This window comes from Lytechinus pictus, unplaced genomic scaffold (assembly GCF_037042905.1).
Source record: "Lytechinus pictus isolate F3 Inbred unplaced genomic scaffold, Lp3.0 scaffold_28, whole genome shotgun sequence".
NCBI lineage: Eukaryota > Metazoa > Echinodermata > Echinoidea > Temnopleuroida > Toxopneustidae > Lytechinus > Lytechinus pictus.
In genome coordinates this window covers 758,908-770,142 of record NW_026974148.1, presented here as the reverse complement: position 1 = coordinate 770,142, position 11,235 = coordinate 758,908, and the positions used below count along the sequence as shown (strand labels likewise).

The following is an 11,235-nucleotide window of genomic DNA, read 5'->3' as shown; positions in this document are numbered from 1 at the left end:
AACAATGGTAGGCGTAGCTTAAATCAAGGTTCCCCAGAGCTATCTACCCTTTGGAAAAATTGGTGATGCCGAAAAAATGTCTCTGCCGGGAATCGAACCCGGGCCCCCAGCTTTGAACGCCGGTGCCTTAACCACTAGACCACAGAGACGGGTAAGTGGCTAGGGCGACCCCGATCCGATTGACCGTCAGATAGACAGATTTTCGATACTACACCAATTATAATTTCCTTTGTCGGGTGAAGGTGGGTTTTGAACAATGACAAGCCGCCATGCCTCAGCTGGATCAAAGCTATTGCTTTGATACAGTACACGTATGGGAGAAAGTATACAAATGTGTAAAGTTATACATGTACAACAGCATTGGCAACTCTTTTTATTTAAATATTGTAAAGAAATGGATGAAGAGAACAATGGTAGGCGTAGCTTAAATCAAGGTTCCCCAGAGCTATCTACCCATTGGAAAAATTGGTGATGCCGAAAAAATGTCTCTGCCGGGAATCGAACCCGGGCCCCCAGCTTTGAACGCCGGTGCCTTAACCACTAGACCACATAGACGGGTAAGTGGCTAGGGCGACCCCGATCCGATTGACCGTCAGATAGACAGATTTTCGATACTACACCAATTATAATTTCCTTTGTCGGGTGAAGGTGGGTTTTGAACAATGACAAGCCGCCATGCCTCAGCTGGATCAAAGCTATTGCTTTGATACAGTACACGTATGGGAGAAAGTATACAAATGTGTAAAGTTATACATGTACAACAGCATTGGCAACTCTTTTTATTTAAATATTGTAAAGAAATGGATGAAGAGAACAATGGTAGGCGTAGCTTAAATCAAGGTTCCCCAGAGCTATCTACCCTTTGGAAAAATTGGTGATGCCGAAAAAATGTCTCTGCCGGGAATCGAACCCGGGCCCCCGGCTTTGAACGCCGGTGCCTTAACCACTAGACTACAGAGACGGGTAAGTGGCTAGGGCGACCCCGATCCGATTGACCGTCAGATAGACAGATTTTCGATACTACACCAATTATAATTTCCTTTGTCGGGTGAAGGTGGGTTTTGAACAATGACAAGCCGCCATGCCTCAGCTGGATCAAAGCTATTGCTTTGATACAGTACACGTATGGGAGAAAGTATACAAATGTGTAAAGTTATACATGTACAACAGCATTGGCAACTCTTTTTATTTAAATATTGTAAAGAAATGGATGAAGAGAACAATGGTAGGCGTAGCTTAAATCAAGGTTCCCCAGAGCTATCTACCCTTTGGAAAAATTGGTGATGCCGAAAAAATGTCTCTGCCGGGAATCGAACCCGGGCCCCCAGCTTTGAACGCCGGTGCCTTAACCACTAGACCACAGAGACGGGTAAGTGGCTAGGGCGACCCCGATCCGATTGACCGTCAGATAGACAGATTTTCGATACTACACCAATTATAATTTCCTTTGTCGGGTGAAGGTGGGTTTTGAACAATGACAAGCCGCCATGCCTCAGCTGGATCAAAGCTATTGCTTTGATACAGTACACGTATGGGAGAAAGTATACAAATGTGTAAAGTTATACATGTACAACAGCATTGGCAACTCTTTTTATTTAAATATTGTAAAGAAATGGATGAAGAGAACAATGGTAGGCGTAGCTTAAATCAAGGTTCCCCAGAGCTATCTACCCTTTGGAAAAATTGGTGATGCCGAAAAAATGTCTCTGCCGGGAATCGAACCCGGGCCCCCAGCTTTTAACGCCGGTGCCTTAACCACTAGACCACAGAGACGGGTAAGTGGCTAGGGCGACCCCGATCCGATTGACCGTCAGATAGACAGATTTTCGATACTACACCAATTATAATTTCCTTTGTCGGGTGAAGGTGGGTTTTGAACAATGACAAGCCGCCATGCCTCAGCTGGATCAAAGCTATTACTTTGATACAGTACACGTATGGGAGAAAGTATACAAATGTGTAAAGTTATACATGTACAACAGCATTGGCAACTCTTTTTATTTAAATATTGTAAAGAAATGGATGAAGAGAACAATGGTAGGCGTAGCTTAAATCAAGGTTCCCCAGAGCTATCTACCCTTTGGAAAAATTGGTGATGCCGAAAAAATGTCTCTGCCGGGAATCGAACCCGGGCCCCCAGCTTTGAACGCCGGTGCCTTAACCACTAGACCACAGAGACGGGTAAGTGGCTAGGGCGACCCCGATCCGATTGACCGTCAGATAGACAGATTTTCGATACTACACCAATTATAATTTCCTTTGTCGGGTGAAGGTGGGTTTTGAACAATGACATGCCGCCATGCCTCAGCTGGATCAAAGCTATTGCTTTGATACAGTACACGTATGGGAGAAAGTATACAAATGTGTAAAGTTATACATGTACAACAGCATTGGCAACTCTTTTTATTTAATTATTGTAAAGAAATGGATGAAGAGAACAATGGTAGGCGTAGCTTAAATCAAGGTTCCCCAGAGCTATCTACCCTTTGGAAAAATTGGTGATGCCGAAAAAATGTCTCTGCCGGGAATCGAACCCGGGCCCCCAGCTTTGAACGCCGGTGCCTTAACCACTAGACCACAGAGACGGGTAAGTGGCTAGGGCGACCCCGATCCGATTGACCGTCAGATAGACAGATTTTCGATACTACACCAATTATAATTTCCTTTGTCGGGTGAAGGTGGGTTTTGAACAATGACAAGCCGCCATGCCTCAGCTGGATCAAAGCTATTGCTTTGATACAGTACACGTATGGGAGAAAGTATACAAATGTGTAAAGTTATACATGTACAACAGCATTGGCAACTCTTTTTATTTAAATATTGTAAAGAAATGGATGAAGAGAACAATGGTAGGCGTAGCTTAAATCAAGGTTCCCCAGAGCTATCTACCCATTGGAAAAATTGGTGATGCCGAAAAAATGTCTCTGCCGGGAATCGAACCCGGGCCCCCAGCTTTGAACGCCGGTGCCTTAACCACTAGACCACATAGACGGGTAAGTGGCTAGGGCGACCCCGATCCGATTGACCGTCAGATAGACAGATTTTCGATACTACACCAATTATAATTTCCTTTGTCGGGTGAAGGTGGGTTTTGAACAATGACAAGCCGCCATGCCTCAGCTGGATCAAAGCTATTGCTTTGATACAGTACACGTATGGGAGAAAGTATACAAATGTGTAAAGTTATACATGTACAACAGCATTGGCAACTCTTTTTATTTAAATATTGTAAAGAAATGGATGAAGAGAACAATGGTAGGCGTAGCTTAAATCAAGGTTCCCCAGAGCTATCTACCCTTTGGAAAAATTGGTGATGCCGAAAAAATGTCTCTGCCGGGAATCGAACCCGGGCCCCAAGCTTTGAACGCCGGTGCCTTAACCACTAGACCACAGAGACGGGTAAGTGGCTAGGGCGACCCCGATCCGATTGACCGTCAGATAGACAGATTTTCGATACTACACCAATTATAATTTCCTTTGTCGGGTGAAGGTGGGTTTTGAACAATGACATGCCGCCATGCCTCAGCTGGATCAAAGCTATTGCTTTGATACAGTACACGTATGGGAGAAAGTATACAAATGTGTAAAGTTATACATGTACAACAGCATTGGCAACTCTTTTTATTTAAATATTGTAAAGAAATGGATGAAGAGAACAATGGTAGGCGTAGCTTAAATCAAGGTTCCCCAGAGCTATCTACCCTTTGGAAAAATTGGTGATGCCGAAAAAATGTCTCTGCCGGGAATCGAACCCGGGCCCCCAGCTTTGAACGCCGGTGCCTTAACCACTAGACCACAGAGACGGGTAAGTGGCTAGGGCGACCCCGATCCGATTGACCGTCAGATAGACAGATTTTCGATACTACACCAATTATAATTTCCTTTGTCGGGTGAAGGTGGGTTTTGAACAATGACAAGCCGCCATGCCTCAGCTGGATCAAAGCTATTGCTTTGATACAGTACACGTATGGGAGAAAGTATACAAATGTGTAAAGTTATACATGTACAACAGCATTGGCAACTCTTTTTATTTAAATATTGTAAAGAAATGGATGAAGAGAACAATGGTAGGCGTAGCTTAAATCAAGGTTCCCCAGAGCTATCTACCCATTGGAAAAATTGGTGATGCCGAAAAAATGTCTCTGCCGGGAATCGAACCCGGGCCCCCAGCTTTGAACGCCGGTGCCTTAACCACTAGACCACATAGACGGGTAAGTGGCTAGGGCGACCCCGATCCGATTGACCGTCAGATAGACAGATTTTCGATACTACACCAATTATAATTTCCTTTGTCGGGTGAAGGTGGGTTTTGAACAATGACAAGCCGCCATGCCTCAGCTGGATCAAAGCTATTGCTTTGATACAGTACACGTATGGGAGAAAGTATACAAATGTGTAAAGTTATACATGTACAACAGCATTGGCAACTCTTTTTATTTAAATATTGTAAAGAAATGGATGAAGAGAACAATGGTAGGCGTAGCTTAAATCAAGGTTCCCCAGAGCTATCTACCCTTTGGAAAAATTGGTGATGCCGAAAAAATGTCTCTGCCGGGAATCGAACCCGGGCCCCCGGCTTTGAACGCCGGTGCCTTAACCACTAGACTACAGAGACGGGTAAGTGGCTAGGGCGACCCCGATCCGATTGACCGTCAGATAGACAGATTTTCGATACTACACCAATTATAATTTCCTTTGTCGGGTGAAGGTGGGTTTTGAACAATGACAAGCCGCCATGCCTCAGCTGGATCAAAGCTATTGCTTTGATACAGTACACGTATGGGAGAAAGTATACAAATGTGTAAAGTTATACATGTACAACAGCATTGGCAACTCTTTTTATTTAAATATTGTAAAGAAATGGATGAAGAGAACAATGGTAGGCGTAGCTTAAATCAAGGTTCCCCAGAGCTATCTACCCTTTGGAAAAATTGGTGATGCCGAAAAAATGTCTCTGCCGGGAATCGAACCCGGGCCCCCAGCTTTTAACGCCGGTGCCTTAACCACTAGACCACAGAGACGGGTAAGTGGCTAGGGCGACCCCGATCCGATTGACCGTCAGATAGACAGATTTTCGATACTACACCAATTATAATTTCCTTTGTCGGGTGAAGGTGGGTTTTGAACAATGACAAGCCGCCATGCCTCAGCTGGATCAAAGCTATTACTTTGATACAGTACACGTATGGGAGAAAGTATACAAATGTGTAAAGTTATACATGTACAACAGCATTGGCAACTCTTTTTATTTAAATATTGTAAAGAAATGGATGAAGAGAACAATGGTAGGCGTAGCTTAAATCAAGGTTCCCCAGAGCTATCTACCCTTTGGAAAAATTGGTGATGCCGAAAAAATGTCTCTGCCGGGAATCGAACCCGGGCCCCCAGCTTTGAACGCCGGTGCCTTAACCACTAGACCACAGAGACGGGTAAGTGGCTAGGGCGACCCCGATCCGATTGACCGTCAGATAGACAGATTTTCGATACTACACCAATTATAATTTCCTTTGTCGGGTGAAGGTGGGTTTTGAACAATGACATGCCGCCATGCCTCAGCTGGATCAAAGCTATTGCTTTGATACAGTACACGTATGGGAGAAAGTATACAAATGTGTAAAGTTATACATGTACAACAGCATTGGCAACTCTTTTTATTTAATTATTGTAAAGAAATGGATGAAGAGAACAATGGTAGGCGTAGCTTAAATCAAGGTTCCCCAGAGCTATCTACCCTTTGGAAAAATTGGTGATGCCGAAAAAATGTCTCTGCCGGGAATCGAACCCGGGCCCCCAGCTTTGAACGCCGGTGCCTTAACCACTAGACCACAGAGACGGGTAAGTGGCTAGGGCGACCCCGATCCGATTGACCGTCAGATAGACAGATTTTCGATACTACACCAATTATAATTTCCTTTGTCGGGTGAAGGTGGGTTTTGAACAATGACAAGCCGCCATGCCTCAGCTGGATCAAAGCTATTGCTTTGATACAGTACACGTATGGGAGAAAGTATACAAATGTGTAAAGTTATACATGTACAACAGCATTGGCAACTCTTTTTATTTAAATATTGTAAAGAAATGGATGAAGAGAACAATGGTAGGCGTAGCTTAAATCAAGGTTCCCCAGAGCTATCTACCCATTGGAAAAATTGGTGATGCCGAAAAAATGTCTCTGCCGGGAATCGAACCCGGGCCCCCAGCTTTGAACGCCGGTGCCTTAACCACTAGACCACATAGACGGGTAAGTGGCTAGGGCGACCCCGATCCGATTGACCGTCAGATAGACAGATTTTCGATACTACACCAATTATAATTTCCTTTGTCGGGTGAAGGTGGGTTTTGAACAATGACAAGCCGCCATGCCTCAGCTGGATCAAAGCTATTGCTTTGATACAGTACACGTATGGGAGAAAGTATACAAATGTGTAAAGTTATACATGTACAACAGCATTGGCAACTCTTTTTATTTAAATATTGTAAAGAAATGGATGAAGAGAACAATGGTAGGCGTAGCTTAAATCAAGGTTCCCCAGAGCTATCTACCCTTTGGAAAAATTGGTGATGCCGAAAAAATGTCTCTGCCGGGAATCGAACCCGGGCCCCAAGCTTTGAACGCCGGTGCCTTAACCACTAGACCACAGAGACGGGTAAGTGGCTAGGGCGACCCCGATCCGATTGACCGTCAGATAGACAGATTTTCGATACTACACCAATTATAATTTCCTTTGTCGGGTGAAGGTGGGTTTTGAACAATGACATGCCGCCATGCCTCAGCTGGATCAAAGCTATTGCTTTGATACAGTACACGTATGGGAGAAAGTATACAAATGTGTAAAGTTATACATGTACAACAGCATTGGCAACTCTTTTTATTTAATTATTGTAAAGAAATGGATGAAGAGAACAATGGTAGGCGTAGCTTAAATCAAGGTTCCCCAGAGCTATCTACCCTTTGGAAAAATTGGTGATGCCGAAAAAATGTCTCTGCCGGGAATCGAACCCGGGCCCCCAGCTTTGAACGCCGGTGCCTTAACCACTAGACCACAGAGACGGGTAAGTGGCTAGGGCGACCCCGATCCGATTGACCGTCAGATAGACAGATTTTCGATACTACACCAATTATAATTTCCTTTGTCGGGTGAAGGTGGGTTTTGAACAATGACAAGCCGCCATGCCTCAGCTGGATCAAAGCTATTGCTTTGATACAGTACACGTATGGGAGAAAGTATACAAATGTGTAAAGTTATACATGTACAACAGCATTGGCAACTCTTTTTATTTAAATATTGTAAAGAAATGGATGAAGAGAACAATGGTAGGCGTAGCTTAAATCAAGGTTCCCCAGAGCTATCTACCCTTTGGAAAAATTGGTGATGCCGAAAAAATGTCTCTGCCGGGAATCGAACCCGGGCCCCCAGCTTTGAACGCCGGTGCCTTAACCACTAGACCACAGAGACGGGTAAGTGGCTAGGGCGACCCCGATCCGATTGACCGTCAGATAGACAGATTTTCGATACTACACCAATTATAATTTCCTTTGTCGGGTGAAGGTGGGTTTTGAACAATGACAAGCCGCCATGCCTCAGCTGGATCAAAGCTATTACTTTGATACAGTACACGTATGGGAGAAAGTATACAAATGTGTAAAGTTATACATGTACAACAGCATTGGCAACTCTTTTTATTTAAATATTGTAAAGAAATGGATGAAGAGAACAATGGTAGGCGTAGCTTAAATCAAGGTTCCCCAGAGCTATCTACCCTTTGGAAAAATTGGTGATGCCGAAAAAATGTCTCTGCCGGGAATCGAACCCGGGCCCCCAGCTTTGAACGCCGGTGCCTTAACCACTAGACCACAGAGACGGGTAAGTGGCTAGGGCGACCCCGTTCCGATTGACCGTCAGATAGACAGATTTTCGATACTACACCAATTATAATTTCCTTTGTCGGGTGAAGGTGGGTTTCGAACAATGACAAGCCGCCATGCCTCAGCTGGATCAAAGCTATTGCTTTGATACAGTACACGTATGGGAGAAAGTATACAAATGTGTAAAGTTATACATGTACAACAGCATTGGCAACTCTTTTTATTTAAATATTGTAAAGAAATGGATGAAGAGAACAATGGTAGGCGTAGCTTAAATCAAGGTTCCCCAGAGCTATCTACCCTTTGGAAAAATTGGTGATGCCGAAAAAATGTCTCTGCCGGGAATCGAACCCGGGCCCCCAGCTTTGAACGCCGGTGCCTTAACCACTAGACCACAGAGACGGGTAAGTGGCTAGGGCGACCCCGATCCGATTGACCGTCAGATAGACAGATTTTCGATACTACACCAATTATAATTTCCTTTGTCGGGTGAAGGTGGGTTTTGAACAATGACAAGCCGCCATGCCTCAGCTGGATCAAAGCTATTGCTTTGATACAGTACACGTATGGGAGAAAGTATACAAATGTGTAAAGTTATACATGTACAACAGCATTGGCAACTCTTTTTATTTAAATATTGTAAAGAAATGGATGAAGAGAACAATGGTAGGCGTAGCTTAAATCAAGGTTCCCCAGAGCTATCTACCCTTTGGAAAAATTGGTGATGCCGAAAAAATGTCTCTGCCGGGAATCGAACCCGGGCCCCAAGCTTTGAACGCCGGTGCCTTAACCACTAGACCACAGAGACGGGTAAGTGGCTAGGGCGACCCCGATCCGATTGACCGTCAGATAGACAGATTTTCGATACTACACCAATTATAATTTCCTTTGTCGGGTGAAGGTGGGTTTTGAACAATGACATGCCGCCATGCCTCAGCTGGATCAAAGCTATTGCTTTGATACAGTACACGTATGGGAGAAAGTATACAAATGTGTAAAGTTATACATGTACAACAGCATTGGCAACTCTTTTTATTTAATTATTGTAAAGAAATGGATGAAGAGAACAATGGTAGGCGTAGCTTAAATCAAGGTTCCCCAGAGCTATCTACCCTTTGGAAAAATTGGTGATGCCGAAAAAATGTCTCTGCCGGGAATCGAACCCGGGCCCCCAGCTTTGAACGCCGGTGCCTTAACCACTAGACCACAGAGACGGGTAAGTGGCTAGGGCGACCCCGATCCGATTGACCGTCAGATAGACAGATTTTCGATACTACACCAATTATAATTTCCTTTGTCGGGTGAAGGTGGGTTTTGAACAATGACAAGCCGCCATGCCTCAGCTGGATCAAAGCTATTGCTTTGATACAGTACACGTATGGGAGAAAGTATACAAATGTGTAAAGTTATACATGTACAACAGCATTGGCAACTCTTTTTATTTAAATATTGTAAAGAAATGGATGAAGAGAACAATGGTAGGCGTAGCTTAAATCAAGGTTCCCCAGAGCTATCTACCCATTGGAAAAATTGGTGATGCCGAAAAAATGTCTCTGCCGGGAATCGAACCCGGGCCCCCAGCTTTGAACGCCGGTGCCTTAACCACTAGACCACATAGACGGGTAAGTGGCTAGGGCGACCCCGATCCGATTGACCGTCAGATAGACAGATTTTCGATACTACACCAATTATAATTTCCTTTGTCGGGTGAAGGTGGGTTTTGAACAATGACAAGCCGCCATGCCTCAGCTGGATCAAAGCTATTGCTTTGATACAGTACACGTATGGGAGAAAGTATACAAATGTGTAAAGTTATACATGTACAACAGCATTGGCAACTCTTTTTATTTAAATATTGTAAAGAAATGGATGAAGAGAACAATGGTAGGCGTAGCTTAAATCAAGGTTCCCCAGAGCTATCTACCCTTTGGAAAAATTGGTGATGCCGAAAAAATGTCTCTGCCGGGAATCGAACCCGGGCCCCCGGCTTTGAACGCCGGTGCCTTAACCACTAGACTACAGAGACGGGTAAGTGGCTAGGGCGACCCCGATCCGATTGACCGTCAGATAGACAGATTTTCGATACTACACCAATTATAATTTCCTTTGTCGGGTGAAGGTGGGTTTTGAACAATGACAAGCCGCCATGCCTCAGCTGGATCAAAGCTATTGCTTTGATACAGTACACGTATGGGAGAAAGTATACAAATGTGTAAAGTTATACATGTACAACAGCATTGGCAACTCTTTTTATTTAAATATTGTAAAGAAATGGATGAAGAGAACAATGGTAGGCGTAGCTTAAATCAAGGTTCCCCAGAGCTATCTACCCTTTGGAAAAATTGGTGATGCCGAAAAAATGTCTCTGCCGGGAATCGAACCCGGGCCCCCAGCTTTGAACGCCGGTGCCTTAACCACTAGACCACAGAGACGGGTAAGTGGCTAGGGCGACCCCGATCCGATTGACCGTCAGATAGACAGATTTTCGATACTACACCAATTATAATTTCCTTTGTCGGGTGAAGGTGGGTATTGAACAATGACAAGCCGCCATGCCTCAGCTGGATCAAAGCTATTACTTTGATACAGTACACGTATGGGAGAAAGTATACAAATGTGTAAAGTTATACATGTACAACAGCATTGGCAACTCTTTTTATTTAAATATTGTAAAGAAATGGATGAAGAGAACAATGGTAGGCGTAGCTTAAATCAAGGTTCCCCAGAGCTATCTACCCTTTGGAAAAATTGGTGATGCCGAAAAAATGTCTCTGCCGGGAATCGAACCCGGGCCCCAAGCTTTGAACGCCGGTGCCTTAACCACTAGACCACAGAGACGGGTAAGTGGCTAGGGCGACCCCGATCCGATTGACCGTCAGATAGACAGATTTTCGATACTACACCAATTATAATTTCCTTTGTCGGGTGAAGGTGGGTTTTGAACAATGACATGCCGCCATGCCTCAGCTGGATCAAAGCTATTGCTTTGATACAGTACACGTATGGGAGAAAGTATACAAATGTGTAAAGTTATACATGTACAACAGCATTGGCAACTCTTTTTATTTAAATATTGTAAAGAAATGGATGAAGAGAACAATGGTAGGCGTAGCTTAAATCAAGGTTCCCCAGAGCTATCTACCCTTTGGAAAAATTGGTGATGCCGAAAAAATGTCTCTGCCGGGAATCGAACCCGGGCCCCCAGCTTTGAACGCCGGTGCCTTAACCACTAGACCACAGAGACGGGTAAGTGGCTAGGGCGACCCCGATCCGATTGACCGTCAGATAGACAGATTTTCGATACTACACCAATTATAATTTCCTTTGTCGGGTGAAGGTGGGTTTTGAACAATGACAAGCCGCCATGC

At 44.3% G+C, this 11,235-nt stretch overlaps 2 non-coding genes across 2 annotated transcripts; both read right to left on the bottom strand.

The window, feature by feature from the left end:
* Positions 1-1,701: 1,701 nt before the first annotated feature.
* Positions 1,702-1,773, bottom strand: TRNAL-UAA (transfer RNA leucine (anticodon UAA)). Its single transcript has one exon. It is a non-coding gene; the product is annotated as a tRNA-Leu (tRNA).
* A 3,176-nt stretch (positions 1,774-4,949) lies between these two features.
* Positions 4,950-5,021, bottom strand: TRNAL-UAA (transfer RNA leucine (anticodon UAA)). Its single transcript has one exon. It is a non-coding gene; the product is annotated as a tRNA-Leu (tRNA).
* Positions 5,022-11,235: the final 6,214 nt, after the last annotated feature.